The following is a 19,091-nucleotide window of genomic DNA, read 5'->3' as shown; positions in this document are numbered from 1 at the left end:
AAGCTATAGATACAGATAACCCTTTTGTTTTAGGCAATAGCTCTAATTTAGTGTCCCCTTTAATAGTTACAAGACTGTTCTTAAGAACAGAATCTTGGCAGACAGAATTATACTTTTATTCCAGTATATTACTACTGATGAGAAAAGCAGTTAGTTGAATTGTTTTGACCCAAGTGAGCTTAGTTCTAAGCGCCTAGGAAGGTGGGTGACAAGCAGCTTTTGGTGGTTTGACAGGCAGCTGCAGGGTGTCTATTGTGGCCAGGACTAAGCGGTTGCTAATAAATGTATCTGGTAAATTACATGTGATGGTCCCTTCCCCCTTTCGTTTCTTAAAATTTTATCAAAGATCACGTTGAGAAATTGGTAGTGAGAAAAATATTTATTTTTTTATTCTTATAGGATGGTTATTACTTTTTTTGTACAGTGTTCTGTCATTTTTCAAATAACTTCTTCTAAACAGATGCAACATTTCTGTAGTCATGGAAAAATTTGGTGATTTTTTTTTGAGCAGGAAATATAGTGTAAATGTTTTTTAAGTAGCTTGTATTTCTTTAGAAACTTAGGATAGCATTTCTCCCTCGTCTTTTAACTTTAGGCATATCTTGTACAGGTTAAACAAATTCTAAAATGGAAATGTTATTCCCAGTTTGAAGTGAAGTCATTTTAATTTTATATTCAACCACTTTGCAAATTTTATTCTTGAAACATATGTGCTTTTTTACTTTTCTCTTTCTTTCCTCATCTAGGATTCTAAGATTTTAAAACTTTGATTATATGCTATTCTGGTTTTAATTTTGGAAGGAATTCAATATATAATTTGTTTTAATGGATTATGTAAATATGGAGATTTTTATTTTTGAATAGATACTATTTAGATTTAGATGTCTGACACTGAAGTGTTTATGGTAGGGACCATTATTTTGCTCTTTAGAAAGGTTTCTTTATTGTTATTTATTTATATAAAACCTCTTGAGTATTCTTTATCTTTGTCTTAAAATGTATTTCATATGTTATTGTCCAATTTAGGAGGTTCTGATTTCTCATTCATTCAGTAAACAAATTTGAGTAATTGTTGGGAGCCTTGAACAGTTTTAGGTGCTGGGGATAACACTGAATGAATAAAACAGAAAAATCTTTGCCCCCATGAGTTTACTTTCTAATGGGTTGAATAAAAAGATAAATATTCCGAGGGGAAAATTGTGTCAGCTTGAGATTGTCCCCATATCTTTCAGACAGTTAATCCTCAAACATACCAAGGCTGCAGGGGAAACCTGGGCTGGATATATAACGGACTTCTGACTGACTATAATCATTGATTGCAATTTGAATGTAAATACAGGCATCCAGTTGCAAGAGTCGGGCACAATTTAGTGACTCAACCACTAGGGTCATATTTACTGTCTGTTCCCTTTCATACCACTTTCATTTTCACAACTGTGTTAATTCTTAGTGAGGATCTATTTATTGCTGCTTAAAAATGATACCTTCCCTAGTGCTTGACAGTTAAAAATATTTTCACATTTCATTTTTTAAAGTGGCTATAGCATAATAATTTTGGTTGAACCATATGAAATTGCTGATGTTTTGGATCTTGAAGCAGTTTCACATTGTTCTGTCTCATGCTGTGTTGTGTGTGTGCTTAGTCGTGTCTGACTTTGTGGCCCCACGGACTGTAGCCTGGCAGCCATGCTCCTCTGTCCGTGGAATTTTCCAGGCAGGAACACTGGAGTGGGTTGCCATTCCCTTCTCCAGGGGAATCTTCCTGACCCCAGATCAAACCAGCGTCTCCTGCCTCTCCTACATTGCAGATGGATTCTTCATTGCTGAGCCACTGGCAAAGCCCAATACTGTGTTATACCTACCTTTAAAAACAAGATATGAACATGTTTTATTAATCGTAAAGCACTATTATGCACACTGACAAACCTTGAATTTTGTTTCTATCATTTACTATTTGCTTTAGAACAATTACTTAACCTCATTGTGCCTCACTTCATCATGACAGTGATCCTAGGGTCATGAGGATTATATAATACATTATAATGTCATTATATATGTAAAAAAAAGTCCTTAGAAAAGTACCTAGCATATAGTTAAGGCCTCAGTAAGTGTTAGCTATTATTACCGTTACTACCCTATGAGGTAGGCATCATCCTTGTCAGTTTTGCAGATGATCAAACAGAAGCTCATAGAGATTTTAGGATTTGATTCCAAGGTTATGCAGCTAGAAATCAAACCAGGCATTACTGATTCCAAGTTCTGGCTTCTCTTTGCTTACACTACAGCTATCAGGGAAAGAAAGAAAAAAAAGAAGAAGAAAGAAAGACTATTCATATAGTAATTTGTAGAGTATATCCTTGAATCTCTCCAACATTGTTACTTATCCTGTTTTGATAGACTGTTTTGACATCCATAAAGAAAACTATTTGACAGAAATCTGATACGATAAGTAATTGTGACCTAGTGTTATATTGTTACCTTAGAAAGGGTAATAGTGGCACTTTTATAGCCGATTTGTCCAGAAATGAATGAACCCAAATAATAAATGTTTACCTCAGTATTTTTAAGAATGCAAGTGCAGTTCTTAATTATATTCTTCCAAAAAGGAGCAAAAATAAATGTTAAAGAACATTTAAAAGCACCTAAAAGCAGTTTAAAAAATAGCACACTTAAGCCTCCAGTTCACAACATGCCACTCCACAGTTTCCTGTGGATATATAATGAACATCTCAGTTGTTCCTCTGACATTCATTCCCATCTCAGTAAATAGCTATTAAGTTCTTCCGGTTGCTCAAACCAAAAACCTTGGGATCATTTTTTTTAGACTACCCTCTTTTACTCTACCCTGCATCCCAGTTGTCAGGAAATCCTGACAGCTGTATCCTCAAAACATGCAGAATCTAACTACTTCTTATTACCTCTGATGCTGCTATCCTGGTCCAAGCCATGCTCATCTTGCAGAAACCTTATAATTGGTCTTCCTGGTTCCACCCTTTCCTCCCTTCAGTCTACTTTCAAATACCAGCCCAGAAAATCAGTTTACATCTTTACCCTTGCTCAAAACCTTTAAACATTTCCCATCTCATTCAGAGTAAAATCCAAAGATCTTATGTAGCCTTCAAGGTCCCACAAGCCTGACCCTGGCTAATCTCACTGCTGCTTCTCCCCTAGCTTAGGATACTTAAGGTTTATGGGCCATTTTGCTGTTTCTTGATCACATCAAACATGCTCCTATCTCAGCGTCTTTGCATTTGCTGTTCTTGCTGCCTTGTATACTTTCCCCCCACATGTTTCATGCTGTCTCCTTTACTTCCTACAGATCTGAGCTCAGATATGGTCAGAATGGCATTTCTTGGCCTGCAGCCTCTCTCGTCCCCACCTCTCCACTCCCTAAAATATTGTGTATATACTTGTTTAGTTTATCTCCTTCTGGTAGGATGTAAAATCCAAGAAGGCGAGGACTTTTAAAAAAATTCATGGCTCTTTCCTCTGTGTCTTCATCAATGCTTGACACACAGTAGGTGATTTTTATGCATATGTTGATTGAATGATTTGAATTTCTTGACAAGTCATCTCAGTTCTTCTTCCACTGCATTTGATATTATTGACTTCTCTCATTTGCCCTCCATGATACTTGCTATCTCCTGATTCTGTTTTTTTCCTTCCAGCTTATTTGTCTTCACCTGTTGTTTTTTTCCTTCCTCAATACGTTCCTTTGAATAGTCTCCTTTGCTTCTTTTATCACTTACTTTACATTAATTATTCCTGGTCAGTTTTGTTCATGCTCTGTGCTTTCATTACCATCTCATTTTTGATGAGTCTCAAATTACACCTGCATCAGAGGCATCTGTGCATCACAGCTCCAGATCTGGGTATCTCTTTGGACAGTGCCTGTAAATATTGTCATGCACTGTCTTCCTCTGCAAATCTGCTCTTTTACTCTTCTACCTTGGTTAATAAGCCACTCTTTAACCCAGGCCAGAACACTGGCGTCATCCTGGATTTAGCTTTTCTTCACTGTTCTCATCAAGTTGTTCACTAAATCCTTTACATTTTCACCCCCTAAATATTTCACACATGTTCTCCATCTCCATTTTCTTAATTCAGGGCCCCATTAACCCTCCCTCATTGACCATTAGTTACCTGACCGGTTTGACTGCCTGTAGCCTCAGTCCTCTCCAAGTGATTCTTCACACGCCTGGGAGGACTGTTTGCTCCTTACCACCTTTAGTAATGCTTCATTCTGTAGTCTAGAACCCTAAGGGTGACTGGGAGTTACTGCAGTGGGCTTTCATGACTTGTGGTTATTCCTAGACTGAACTGATAAATACTCTCTCTCTCGAAAGTATTGCTTACATTTGTGTTTTCAAATAAACTACCTGATTCATGGGTTTCCCTGGTGGCTCAGCTGGTAAAGAAGCTGCCTGCAATGCAGTAGACCTGGGTTTGATCCCTGGGTTGGGAAGATCCTCTGGAGAAGGGAAAGGCTACCCACTCCAGTATTCTGGCCTGGAGAATTCCATGAACTGTATAGTCCATAGGGTCACAAAGAGTCAGACCCGACTGGGCAACTTTCACTTTCAAGTGATTTATAGTATACTCTTTTCATAATTTGTTCCCCCCACCCCACCCCCCGCTTCCCTCTCAGACCATCCCTCCCTTCCTTCCTTTGGTTGTTATAAATGGATCTTCCATAATATTGAGTACCACTGAGCTATAAGATGAACTACAAATTATTTTGCACAGTAGATAAGGCCCCCACCATCTGGCTTCCCCCCAGCTGAACCTCTGGTATACTGCAGCTTGGTCATGCTCCATATGTTACACTGTTTCCTCTGCTCTGAATACTTCCACCCCAGCCTCCTTCCTGCTCCCAGTGACACCTCTCAAATAGCTACTTCTGTAACATCTTTCCTGATCAGAATAAAATCCAAACTCCTTTCCAAGGCTTATAAAGGCCTTACTTGATTTTTTCCAATTTTATCTCCCTCTACTGTTTGCCTTTTCACCAAACTCTTCCTCTGACTGCCTCCTTACCCATTCAGGTCACAAATCAAATGTGCCTTATCAGAGACCACCCCCCTCCGCAGCCATTTTCTTATCATATTGCCTTATTTTATCCTCTGCATAGCAGAAATTCTTATTTTTTCCTTTATGTCTTTATTGTCATGGCTCCTTCCTCTGGAATGTAAGTTCTTTGAGATGAGACTCTGCCTTCTTGCTTATCACTGTGTCTCTTTCCTAGAACCTGGTTCCCAGTAAATTAAAAAAAATTTTTTTGTTAGAGTATAGTTGATTTACAATGTTGTGTTAGTTTCAGATGTACAGCAAAGTAAACCAGTTACATATATATACATGTATCCACTCTTTGTCTCTCCCATATAGGTTGAGAAATGGAGTATTCCTGCCATATCAGTAAACAAGGATGTCACAGTTATCAGCAATTTCGACCCTCCAAATGTGAATTTCTGAGCCCTAAGGGGCACCAGGAAGCAAAATAATACCTGTGATCTAGCAGCCATGAGGCTGCAGCCACTCCCTACAGTGAGCACTGAGGAAAAACACAGGATACTGGCCCAAATAGCTGAGATGCATATGAAAGGAATGATTTCAATGAGCCCAGACTCTTGCATCTTCCCATACATAGAAAAGGGAAAAGTGCCAAATACCCGGTTTTCTTTAATTCACAAAAATACTTCAGACTACCTGCCTTTTGTTTCAGACTTCTATGTAATCTGACTCTCTGTGCCCCCACCTCCCCCCACTTCCTTGGAGCAGTTCTCTCAGGGTTATTTGAGATGCTGTCTCCTGGGCTTGAAGTCCTAAAAATTCCTGCTGAGTAAAACAGAACTCTCAACTTTAAGATTGTGACTGTTTTTTAAGTCGACAGGCTCATTATTGAGTAGAGTTCCCTGTGCTGTACAGTAGATCCTTATTTATTATTTTATATATAGTATGGCAGCCCACTCCAGTACTCTTGCCTGGAAAATCCCATGGACAGAGGAGCCTGGTAGGCTGCAGTCCATGGGGTTGCTCAGAGTCAGACACGACTGAGCGACTTCACTTTCACTTTTCACTTTCATACATTGGAGAAGGCAATGGCAACCCACTCCAGTGTTCTTGCCTGGAGAATCCCAGGGACGGGGGAGTCTGGTGGGCTGCCGTCTATGGGGTCGAACAGAGTCGGACACGACTGAAGTGACTTAGCAGCAGCAGCAGCAGTGTGTATATGTCAATCCCAGTCTCCCAATTTATTCTCCCCCCTTACCCCTTGGTAATCGTAAGTTTGTTGCCTACGTCTATAACCATTTCTGTTTTGTAGATAAGTTCATTTGTACCCCCTTTTTGTTGTTCAGTGGCTAAGTTGTGTCCAACTCTTTGCGACAGGATACTGGCCCAGATAGCTGAGATGTATATGAAAGGAATGATTTCAGTGAGCCCAGACTGCATGACTGCAGCATGCCAGGCTTCCCTGCCCTCCACTGTCTCCTGGAGTTTGCTCAGATTCATGTCCATTGAGTCAGTTATGCCATCCAACCGTCTCATCCTCTGTCGCCCCTTCTCCTCCTGCCCTCAGTCTTCCCCAGCATCAGGGTCTATTTCAATGAATCGTCTCTTTGCATCAGGTGGCCACAGTATGGAGCTTCAGCTTCAGCATCAGTCCTTGCAATGATTTACTGCTTTGGTCTCCTTGCTGTCCAAGGGACTCTCAAGAGTCTTCTCCAGCATCTCCTTTTTAGTTTCCACATATCAGCAATATAGTATGATATTTGTCTTTCCCTGTCTAACTTGATTCTCTCAGTGTGAAATTCTCTAGGTCCATCCATGTTGCTGCACGTGTCATTATTTTGTTCTTTTTTATGGCTGAGTAATATTCCGTTGTATAGATGTACCACATCTTCTTTATCCATTCGTCTGTCGACGGGCATTTAGGTTGCTTCCATGTCCTGTATATTGTAAATAGTGCTGCAATGAACATTGGGGTGCATTTATCTTTTAAATTATGGTTTCCTCTAGATGTATGCCCAGGAGTGGGATTAATGGATCATATGGTAGCTCTGTTTTTAATTTTTTGAGGAACCTCTATGCTGGTCTCCATTCTACATTTCCACCAACAGTGTAGGAGAGTTCCCTTTTTCCCATACCCTCTCCAGCATTTATTGTTTGTAGATTTTTTTAAATGATTGCCATTCTGATCGGTGTGAAGTGATACCTCACTGTAGTTTTGATTTGCACTTCTCTGATGCTTAGGGATGTTGAGCACATTTTCATGTGTTAGCGATCTATATGTCTTCTTAAATATTTGTTGATTGATTGGATTATCTACCCTCTCCTCTTTATACATTGCATTGTTGAATTTGCAATCTCCAGTGCTGGAACGAGCGGGCATTGTGAATGGTCAAGGCAGTCCAGGAATGGACATCTTGAAGATCTTGTTGGTAAGAGCATCTTCTTCTCCCTCCACTTAGTCAGTTGTTGCCAGTTTGAAATGATAATAAAAATTAGCATTTAAAGGAGGTGGAGGGCACTCTTCCAAGTCCTTAATTACTTCATTTCATTTAATCCTGACATTAACACTATGAGGAAGGTATTAATACATGATTACCAGTTTATAAATAGGGTAACTGCTGTACATGGAGAGGTTAAGTGTAACCGCTCTAGCAAATGACAGAACTGACTCTCCAGCCCAAGCTGTAACACAGTACTGCTTACTGGCTTACCCAGATTGTCCTGATTTTTTAGGAAAAGTCAGAAATCTGGAACTTTTATTTTGTTTCTCTATTTTAAAATGTTGGCAATTCATTCACACTAAAAAAACAAACAAAAAACAGTGCAAACCAAATAAAACACGTATGAGGGGCTGCTTTGGTTTATGTGGTTTCTCTCTGAATAGAACTGGAACTGCTTATGATCCTACCCTTACGATCCTGGTACTCCAGTGCTGGATGGATGGTTGTAAGGATGATGGCAACAGTCATTTCCGATTCTGCTTCATTTTCTTGCTCCACAATAAAATAAAGCAAAATAATGCCTTACGTTTCTGTAGCATATTGCAGTTATAAGGTGTTATTGTTGACTTTTTAAATTTCAACTGATGCTGCCACCATCAAACTGTATGTATGTGTCCCTTAGTCTTTAGTTTCACAGTGGATCAGAGGAAGTAAAATGCAGGAAGTAAACCAGGAAATGATGAGTGTTAGGCTCACTGCTTAGCCTGCTTTTCAATATTAATCAGTATTGCTGTTGCCCCACTGATTTCATTATGTGCAACTCCATGTGTGAGAAAGCATGCTTTAAGTGTTATTTAATTTAAATTAAGGAGACAATACAGTATCCATAAATTATGCACAATTTCTGGAAAATTCATTCAGTACTGGGGTTTTGGTTTTTAGATTTTGACCCTTCTGCATATACTTAATTTCTAGTGACTAATCTGGTTCCCATTTTTACATGTTTTTTTTTAAATTTCTAAATTTACATAAATAATAATCTATGCAAATAATAATTTATATAAATAGTAGGGACTTTCATACCATTTAAAATTCAATTTAAAATATTTTTTATAAAATGGTATAATGATTACAAGCATTAAAATGTGAGCTCAGTTCTTCATTTTTTCCCCCCAAAAGTCAGTCCCTTGTCCTCTTTTTTAAAACAAAACAGCAACAATTTTGTTCTCTTCCCACTTTTTGGAAGTGGGAGTGGGTAGTTGGCTAAATAAGTCATTTAATACAAATGAAGAAAAACATGAAACCAATTGACCACCCTGGTGTTCACGGAAGACAGTGGCTTTGAAAGACATTGCTTTGGCAGCTTATGAGTTAACATTCATTCCTGTAGCAGGGAAGAATGCTGTCAGGTCTTTCAGTTTGTAGAAACTATTCTTTCACTATGGTGGAGAACCTGTCTGCCAGTGCAGGAGACATAGAGATGTGGGTTCGATCCCTGGGTCGAGAAGATCCCAGATCGGGAAGTGGGGCACAGCAGCCCACTCCAGTATTCTTGCCTAGAGAATTTTGTGGACAGAGGAGTCTGGCTTGCTACAGTCCATACGGTTGCAAAGTTTGAGACGTGACTGAAGCAGCTGAGCACGCACACTAAGGCAGTGATGGTGGGCGTTGAAGGGTGAGGGGACTGGAAGGCATGTTAGAGGGACTGGGATGAGTGACTGCAGATGCAGTTTGAAAATCAATTCGATGTGCATATTTTATAATGCAAATTCACTGGTCTCTCGGTTCAGTTCAGTTCAGTTGCTCAGTCCTGTCCAACTTTTGCGATCCCATTGACTGCAGCATGCCAGGCCTCCCTGTCCATGACCAACTTCCAGAGTTTATTCAAACTTGTGTCCATTGAGTCGGTGATGCCATCCAACCATCTCATCCTCTGTCGTCCCCTTCTCCTGCCTTCAATCTTTCCCAGCATCAGGGTCTTTTCTAGTGAGTCAGTTCTCATCAGGTGGCCAAAGTATTGGAGTTTCAGCTTCAGCATCAGTCCATCCAGTGAATATTCAGGACTGCTTTCCTTTAGGATGAACTGGTTGGGTCTCCTTGCAGTTCAAGGGACTCTCAAGAGTCTTCTCCAACACCACGGTTCAAAAGCATCAATTCTTTGGCACTCAGCTTTCTTTATAGCCAAAATCATAGTTTTGACTAGATGGACCTTTGTTGGTAAAGTAATGTCTCTGCTTTTTTTTTTTTAATCAGTGTCTCTTTTGCTGTCTCGTATACAGGGTTATCGTTACCATCTTTCTAAATTCCATATATATGCGTTAGTATACTGTATACCACCCTGAACGCGCCCGATCTCGTCTGTCTCTGCTTTTTAATATGCTGTCTAGGTTGATCATAGCTTTTCTTCCAGGGGCAAGTGTCTTTTAATTTCATGGCTGCAGTCACCCGCTGCAGTGATTTTGAAGCCCCCCAAAATAGAGTCTGTCACTGTTTCCATTGTTTCCCCATCTGTTTGCCATGAAGTGATGGGACCAGATGCCATGATTTTAGTTTTCTGAATGTTGAGTTTTAAGCCAACTTTTTCCCTCTCCTCTTTGACTTTTCATCAAGGCTCTTTAGTTCTTCTTCACTTTCTGCCATAAGGGTGGTGTCATCTGCATATCTGAGGTTATTGATATTTCTCCCAGAAATCTTGATTCCAGCTTATGCTTCATCCAGTCCAGCGTTTCTCATGATGTACTCTGCATATAAGTTAGATAAGCAGGGTGACAATATACAGCCTTGACACACTCCTTTCCGAATTTGGAAACAGTCTGTTGTTCTATGTCTGGTTCTAACTGTTGCTTCGTGACCTACATACAGATTTCTTAGGAGCCAGGTCGGTGGTCTGGTATTCCCATCTCTTTCAGAATTTTCCACAGTTTATTGTGATCCACACAGTCAAAGGCTTTGGCATAGTCAATAAAGCAGAAGTAGATGTTTTTCTGGAACTCTCTGGCTTTTTCCATGATCCAACGGATGTTGGCAATTTGGTCTCTGATTCCTTAGCCTTTTCTAAATCCAGCTTGAACATCTGGAAGTTCATGGTTTGCGTACTGTTGAAGCCTGGCTTGGAGAATTTTGAGCATTACTTTGCTAGCATGTGAGATGAGTGCAATTGTGCAGTAGGTTGAGCATTCTTTGGCATTGCCTTTCTTTGGGCTTTGAATGAAAACTGACCTTTTCCAGTCCTGTGGCCACTGCTGAGTTTTCCAAATTTGCTGGCATCTTGAGTGCAGCACTTTCACAGCATCATCTTTTAGGATTTGAAAGAGCTCAACTGGAATTCCATCACCTCCACTAGCTTTGTTCATAGTGATGCTTGCTAAGGCCCACTTGACTTCGCATTCCAGGATGTCTGGCTCTAGGTGAGTGATCACACCATCGTGATTATCTGGGTCATGAAGATCTTTTTTGTACAGTTCTTCTGTGTATTCTTGCCACCTCTTGTTACTATCTTCTGCTTCTGTTAGGTCCATACCATTTCTGTCCTTTATGGAGCCCATCTTTGCATGAAATGTTCCCTTGGTATCTCTGATTTTCTTGAAGAGATCTCTAGTCTTGTTTTCCTCTATTTTTTTGCATTGATCACTGAGGAAGGCTTTCTTTCTTATCTCTCCTTGCTATTCTTTGGAACTCTGCATTCAAATGGATATATCTTTCCTTTTCTTCTTTGCCTTTCACTTCTCGTCTTTTCACAGCTATTTATAAGGGCTCCTCAGGCAACCATTTTGCCTTTTTGCATTTCTTTTTCTTGGGGATGGTCTTGATCTCTGACTCCTGTACAATGTCACGAACCTCGATCCATAGTTCTTCAGGCACTCTATCAGATCTAAACCCTTGAATCTATTTCTCATTTCCACTGTATAATTGTAAGGGATTTGATTTAGGTCATACCTAAATGGTCTAGTGGTTTTCCCTACTTTCTTCAATTTCAATCTGAACTTGGCAATAAGGAGGTCATGATCTGAGCCAGTCAGCTCCCAGTCTTGTTCTTGCTGACTGTATAGAGCTTCTCCATCTTTGGCTACAAAGAATATAAATCTGTTACCAGAATTGACCATCTGCTAATGTCCATGTGTGGAGTCTTCTCTTGTGTTGTTAGAAGAGGGTGTTTGCTATGGTCAGTGCGTTCTCTTGGCAAAACTCTATTAGCCTTTGCCCTGCTTTCTTCTGTACTCCAAGGCCAAATTTGCCTGTTACTCCAGGTATTTCTTGACTTTCTACTTTTGCATTCCAGTCCCCTATAATGCAAAGGACATCTTTTTTGGGTGTTAGTTCTAGAAAGTCTTATAGGTCTTCATAGAACCGTTCAACTTCAGCTTCTTCAGCATTACTGGTTGGGGCACAGACTTGGATTACTGTGATATTGAATGGTTTGCCTTGGAAATGAACGCAGAGCATTCTGTCGTTTTTGAGATTGCATCCAAGTACTGCATTTCAGACTCTTTTGTTGACCATGATGGCTACTCCATTTCTTCTAAGGGATTCTTGCCCACAGTTGTAGATATAATGGTCATCTGAATTAAATTCACCCATTCCAGTCATTTTAGTTCACTGATTCCTAAAAGGTCTATGTTCACTCTTGCAATCTCCTATTTGACCACTTCCGATTTGCCTTGATTCATAGACCTAACATTCCAGGTTCCTATGCAATACTACTCTTTATAGGATTGGACTTTACTTCCATCACCAGTCACATCCACAACTGGGTGTTGTTTTTGCTTTCACTCCATCTCTTCATTCTTTCTGGAGTTATTTCTCCACTGATCTCCAGTAGCATATTGGGCACTTACCAACCTGAGGAGTTCATCTTTCAGTGTCTTATCCTTTTGCCTTTTCATACTGTTCATGGGGTTCTCCAGGCAAGAATACTGAAGTGATTTGCCATTCCCTTCCTCCAGTGGACCACGTTTTGTCAGAACTCTCCACCATGACCTGTCTGTCTTGAATGGCCTTAGACAAGGCTGTGGTCCATATGATCAGATTGGTTAGTTTTCTGACCAATCGGTAAGATCCAAATCTTGGGTTGAAGATATACACAGGATAGTGTGGGATAGAGTTAACATGCCCAAGCATGTTATGGTCAGATACTGTGCTCTGGGACAAAGTAGGGAGCTTTGATGGAGCACTTGATTAGAAGGCCGGAGATGTGGGTTCAAGTTTTAGTTTTGCTGCAAAGTGGAGCTGTGACTTTGGGTCTTAGCCTTTCTGCATCTCAGTCTGTAAAATGAGAAAATCAGACTAGTTGGCCTCCAAGGTCTTAGGCATCTGGTTAAAGATAACTCTTTGTGAGCATCTAGGTCTGACTGATTATCAAGATAAAGAAGACATATATAGTTAGGGGATCCAAAGTGAATAATTACAGGTTTTCAGCCAATTATATAGGGTATTCTTTGTACTTACTAACAAATTAAATAGCAGAGGAAAATTTATGATTGAAAAAAACACATGAGTCTCCTGCCTTTTCTCTCCTTCCCACCCCATAGCCCTATGGTCCAGAGACAACTTTTAAAAATGATTTCACTGTTTGTTTTTAGCTTCTCTTAGAATTACTTCCATGAGGCTTAATAATATGTGTAAACTTCTGTTTCTTGAATTACCAACCTTAGACCATATCTGTGGACTTTTTTAGTATGAAAATAAGAATTTAAGTCACTTTTTCTATTTCCTCCTTTCTCCAGCCCCCATTTTTTGATAGTTATATTTTTGAAAGTATTTTATTAATTATAGTTTCAAATTGATAGACTTATTTTTTGATCCATCAACTTTCAGTCCACCAACTTGCCATTTTGTAGAATGGCATTATAAGTGCCCCATGCACTAACCCTCTTTCTAGTATTCCAGGTTCTGGGAGCCATACTTGACTGTTACATCATTATGGTTAATATTTTTAGTTTGTCCTCCATCCCCCAAGTATTATGTGCTTATCTTTATGTTTAGATTACTGTTTTTACCACATTACATTTCTTTGCCTTCTTTAATGGCCATGTCCAGAATCATAACTGTATGAATACTCAAAAGTTTTATGTCTCTTAAGAGCTAAGGAAGTAATTGGGTATGTACTTAAAGACTTAACTTAGTAAACCATTCATTTACACATTTATTCAACAGATATTTATTGAATATCAGACTTGTCATCACAATTGAATTTAAAATAGTGAAAAATTGGAAACAACCTAAACGACTTCAGGGAGTTAGTAAAATCTCTGCTATGCATTTTTATAGGGAATGCCCTTTAAACATTAAAAAAAAATGATGTTAAATGTTAATAACATAAAAAATTCTGTTCTATAGTAAGTTTTAAAATATTTCTAAAACAATATATACACTATAGCCTCACTTTTGTCTTAAAAAAAAAAAGAAAACACAAAGCAACCGTGTAAGAAACTCAGGGGAAAATGCTAGAAGCATGAATTGTTGTTTATTCGTTTGGTGATATCTGACAATTGGGACCCATGGACTGTAGCCCGGCTGGCTTCTCTGTCTGTGGGATTTCTCAGACAAGAATACTGGCGTGGGTAGCCGTTTCCTTCTCTAGGGGATCTTCCTGATCCAGGGACTGAACCTGCATATCCTGCCCTGGCGAGTGGATTCTTAACCCCTAACCCACCAGGGAAGCCCAGAGGCAGGCATGCCGAATTGTTAATTTGGTAATGTGGCACCTCAGGTGGTGCTGATTTCTGTTTCTTCCTTTTTTTTCTGACTTGTATTTTTTCAGTTACCCAAAAAGAACATGTGTTTTTAAGCTAAAGATTAAAAAATTAGAGTTGCCAGTTTTTCTTGAAATAGTGTATTAAAATAATCTAGGAGTACCCAATAAGGTTCAGTAAATATTTGTGAAGTGGATGAGAGAATAGTTGATTCCAGAGGTTTCTGGATCCCCACTGACACTTATACATTCACAGTTTTATCCAGAAGCAAGTCCTAGTTATCTCAAAAGAAAAATCATGCATTGAAAAATCTAAGAAATGGCTTTAACTGAACGTTGGTTGTGTAATGGCAAATCCAGCAGACTCGAGGCCCACTACAGAAGCGGCCAGGCAACAGTGCTATATTTCACAGTAAGCAGGATCTGAATAAAAGTGTCCTTTGTGCTTTGAGACTGAGGGGTGGGACTTGGGGCCATTCATGTTATTTCTCCTTAATGGAAATTGAGGCAGCCTCTAATCCTGCTGTCACATGACAGCTACTTATTTGATTTTTTGGCAATTTGGGGAGCAGCTGTGGACACATGATTTTTCTGCAAAAAGGAGCCAGCTGCATTCTTACCCGTTTGAAAATGCCTGAGTATACTAAGCTTCCTATCCACCATGTTTCTGATCCAGCGATAGCTTCAGCAACTCACTTCCTTTTAACTGATATTTGTAGCTGTTGATAAGCATCTGAATATTTGAGAATGCATTTTCTAATCCTTTTTATCATTGTCATCAACATTGCTTAGGTACCTTCTCACTCAGGGCACTGTGACAGACACAGGGTTGTAAGCTGTAATGTGGAGACGACTTTCCTCTTTGACAGGTGGGTCAGCATTATCCTTAGAATCATTTTGTTTTTAGCAGGTTAAATTACAATGTAAAGAAAGAATCTGGTGTGAAAGCAGCTGAAAGCTCCGTACCTTTGGTCCCCAGACTCCTGAGTCTGCCGTCTGGATATTCACTCCTGTCCTCTTCTTTGCCACGTCCTTCACAAGCCGTTGCCTCAGCCTGTAGCCAGCCCCCTTCCTTCATTCTGGCACCCGACAGACTCCTGGCTGAAGACTGTCCTCCCTTCACGATACCTACTCAGTGCCCTTGTGGTCCTCTCTTCTCAGTGCTCCCGTAGCCTTTGGTGATGATTATCACTAGAATATGATTTTTTCTTTTTTAAGGAAAAAGTTTTTATTTATTAAAAAAAAATATCTTTTGAGGAGCAGCCTGTGGGATCTTAGTTCCCTGACCAGGGTTCGAATCTGTGTTCCCTGCATTGGAAGCACAGAGTCTTAACCACCAGACCTCTAGGAAAGTCCTGGAAAAAGGCTTTTTTAAAGGCAAAAAGCCTTCTAAGTTAATTTTATCAATTTGTACTTATTTTTAAGCTCTTTTAACCAAGGGTCCAAGAAATACAGTCAAGGAATTGGGTAGGCAAAATTTCTATAATGAGTAAAAGAAAGCTTTGCTTTTGATTTTGAACACCTTTAGGGTGAGGGAGTGACACAGACAGTCGCTTTTCCTATCTTTGCAGCGTTGAATTACCACAAGGGATGGATTTGCTTGAAATATGTATGAACCTATTTTATTAGAAATTTCTCTAACAATGATTAGAAGCAAGTCATTTCAAAACTTAAAAATAGAATGTAGAAGAACTGTACTGTTCATCATGGCAGTCACAGCCACTTGTAGCTAATTATATTAAAATTATTTAAAACTAATTGTCACGTTTCATGTGGTCAGTAGGCGCATCTGGTTAGTTAACCACATGCGGTTAGTAACTGTTATTATTTTGGACAGTGTAAATTGAGAACATTTCCATCATTGCAGAAATTCCTATTGGACAATTCATCAACTCTTCTGTAGGTTCTAAAGCAGTACTGTCCAGAACCTATAGAAGAATTGATGTATTTTGAAGCACTTGGTGGAGTAGATTCACCTATTTAATACAGAAGGATGTTTATTCCAGTTGAAGAATTTTAATTTCAAGCACAGCTTGAAATTCCCTGTGCTTTCCTTACATTTTTCCTTGGTTGTGGCACCCTCTAGTGTTTCAGCTTTGTTTAGATCATAAACTCCCAATTTGTGATTTATAAGCACCTTTTCTCCCAATGTAAAAATAAATCCTGTAACTTTCCCTTTGACATTTCTATGCTTTATCTGTCTTTATGTGGAATAGTAATACTAGTAATAAAAGGTTACACTTAACTAGCATTTATTATATACCACGTTCCATTTTAAGCCCTTTTATAAAAGTTGGTCCAAAACCTCATTTTGTCCTTACAATAATTCTATGAAGTAGTTTCTATTAATCTCCCCAACTGAAAGACTGTAAAACTAAGGTGTAGAAGTCAAGTGGAACTTGTCTAAGGTGGTAGAGAGTGGCAGAGCAAGGACTTGAACTCAGTACTCTGGCTCCAGAGTTTGTAATCTCAACCACTCTGCTGTGGAAGTGAGGATGAGCTTTCAAGGAGGAATGGGGTGGAATGGAGAGGACAACACCTTGCATACTCTTGGCATGCTCTTGTACTAAATTCCTTGGGGCTAGTTGTATAATAAGAAAACGAAACTCTCAATCTCTGCAAGCCACACTGGAAATTATAGTTAGTCCGTCCTATTATTTTCAGCAGATATACATAGATCTAGCTGTACAGTCAGTCTGCCCAAGAAGTTAGAGTGGTAGATAATGGTCACAGCTGCCACTACTACCACATTTTCATCTGTTTGTCCAGACACTGGACCCAGTGTATTTATTGAATAATGTAACAGATCTTTTTGTGATTGTCACTATTATTTCCATATATGCCATAAAAAGGCATTTATTATTGTGATGTTGATTTTGAGGTTTACTGGAATGTTAGACTTATTAAGTACTTTATTAAAAGAGCAGGTAAGATAGACTCATAAACAGATAAAAGTTTGTGTGTTTGTATAACTCTTCTCTTCCTGTCTGTACCCCCTTCTCATGTCTGTGTCCCATTTTTCTCTTCCTGTCTGTACCCCCTTCTCACTTCTATGTCCCATTTTTCTCTTCCTGAGGCATTTTATACTCTTAACTTCAGTTCAGTCGCTCAGTCATGTCTGACTCTTTGCGACCCCATGAATCACAGCACGCCAGGCCTCCTTGTCCATCACCAACTCCCGGAGTTCACTCAGACTCACGTCCATCGAGTTGGTGATGCCATCCAGCCATCTCATCCTCTGTTGTCCCCTTCTCCTCCTGCTCCCAATCCCTCCCAGCATCAGAGTCTTTTCCAATGAGTCAACTCTTCACATGAGGTGGCCAAAGTACTGGAGTTTCAGCTTTAGCATCATTCCTTCCAAAGAACACCCAGGGCTGATCTCCTTTAGAATGGACTGGTTGGATCTCCTTGCAGTCCAAGGGACTCTCAAGAGTCTTCTCCAACACCACAGTTCAAAAGCATCAATTCTTCGGTGCTCAGCCTTCTTCACAGTCCAACTCTCACATCCATACATGACCACTAGAAAAACCATAGCCTTAACTAGATGACTGATACAAAGGGAAGAAAATATGTACCTTTGTGGAAATTACTCACAAGTGTCAATAAGAAGCAAAATTTTATATTGATTTAAGTCAATACAATAAAATGTATTGGCATTTTTATACTATCAATGAAGTGATTGAGGGACATTTTTATAAGGACACCACTATGGTTTGTTTCCATATGCCGATGAAAGTTGAATACAAAATCATAGCCTCTTTTTAATGATTAATCAAACTCAAGATTTTGTATTCAACTTCCATCGGCATATGGAAACAAACCATAGTAGTGTCCTTATAAAAATGTCCCTCAATCACTTCAATGATAGTATAAAAATATCAATACATTTTATTGTATTGACTTAAATCAAAATAAAATTTTGCTACTTATTCACACTTTTCAGTAATTTCCACAAAGGTACATATTTTCTTCCCTTTGTATCAGTCAGGACCTGTAAACCATGTGAGGTATTTCAGTGAATTTAATTCTGGAATTGGTTACACAGGTGTTGGAAGACCAGAAGAGCAAAAGCAGACACTGAGTTAATCCAGGTAACACGGGAAGCAGCTACTCCCGCTCCCCTTGGGCTGAGGGAACAGAATAGAGGAACCTAAGAGTTCAGAGGGGCCCCCACACAGCTGGTAATCTCACTTCCGAGTGGGATGTCATGCAGCTGGTGCTCAGCCAACGGAGAGAGGGGCACAGCTGGAGTTGGGAGATGAGGCTGTCCTTGGTCATTGGAGCAACTCTATTAGAAATGAAAACTGCAAGGCAATCCCTTCTCTCCACTTCTTCCCATCTTACCCTGTTGTCTCTCCTTGGTAACACCTAATATGAAGCTGGTGAATAAAGTTTGCCGACCCAGCCCAGAATTGGCTAGAGAGCATTTCAGTACAAGTATAGAATAGAGGGCTTGGAAGTTGAGAGAAGAGATGAATGGCTAGCACAGTATTATAGGAGAACTAATGGAAACTGTAATTGCCTGGCTGTAGCTTTACTAATTATAATGTGCAACCAGTTACCCACAAGCATTTATTAGGGAACAAATTATGATGGCTGCTATTCATAGAGACTTTAGTACCCAGGCCCTGCCTGCCATGAACTTATAATATTGTTTTCACAAAACCATCCACTCACCCTGAAGTCATTATGAAGTTGTGTGTTAAAGCTTGTTTTTTTCACATATGTATAAAAGTAGTATGTGAACTCTTTGGTTGTTACTAATGAATATTTACAAATTTTATCCACATTGGAATGAAAAATATGTGATTCCAGTCATAAATTAGGCAGTTAGCCTTACTCAAGGTAAGACAATTTCTAAACTTGAACTGTGCTGTTCTCTTGATCTGAGCATGAGAAAGGGTCTTGATTTTTCTAGTGATGGTTTGCTCTAGCATGTTTAATTTTTA

The 19,091-nt window shown here is 39.4% G+C and overlaps 1 protein-coding gene across 6 annotated transcripts in view; it reads left to right on the top strand.

Annotated features, from left to right (window-relative positions):
* NRF1 (nuclear respiratory factor 1) overlaps positions 1–19,091 on the top strand; it is a 130,787-nt gene that overhangs the window by 21,391 nt on the left and 90,305 nt on the right. For 2 of the 6 annotated variants that reach the window (XR_011463954.1, XM_070369234.1), the window contains exon 1: positions 18,213–18,233. The exons of 1 other annotated variant lie outside the window; for it this stretch is intronic. The gene's annotated coding sequence lies outside the window, so the exon portion shown is untranslated. Of the gene's footprint in view, positions 1–7,376; positions 7,440–14,934; positions 15,012–18,210; positions 18,234–19,091 lie in introns of those variants that run through there. 3 more of the 6 variants (XM_070369236.1, XM_070369237.1, XM_070369233.1) reach the window with 3 other exon arrangements.

This window comes from Bos mutus, chromosome 4, assembly GCF_027580195.1.
Source record: "Bos mutus isolate GX-2022 chromosome 4, NWIPB_WYAK_1.1, whole genome shotgun sequence".
NCBI classification, from domain to species: Eukaryota; Metazoa; Chordata; class Mammalia; order Artiodactyla; family Bovidae; genus Bos; species Bos mutus.
This window is presented reverse-complemented; position numbering and strand designations above follow the sequence as displayed.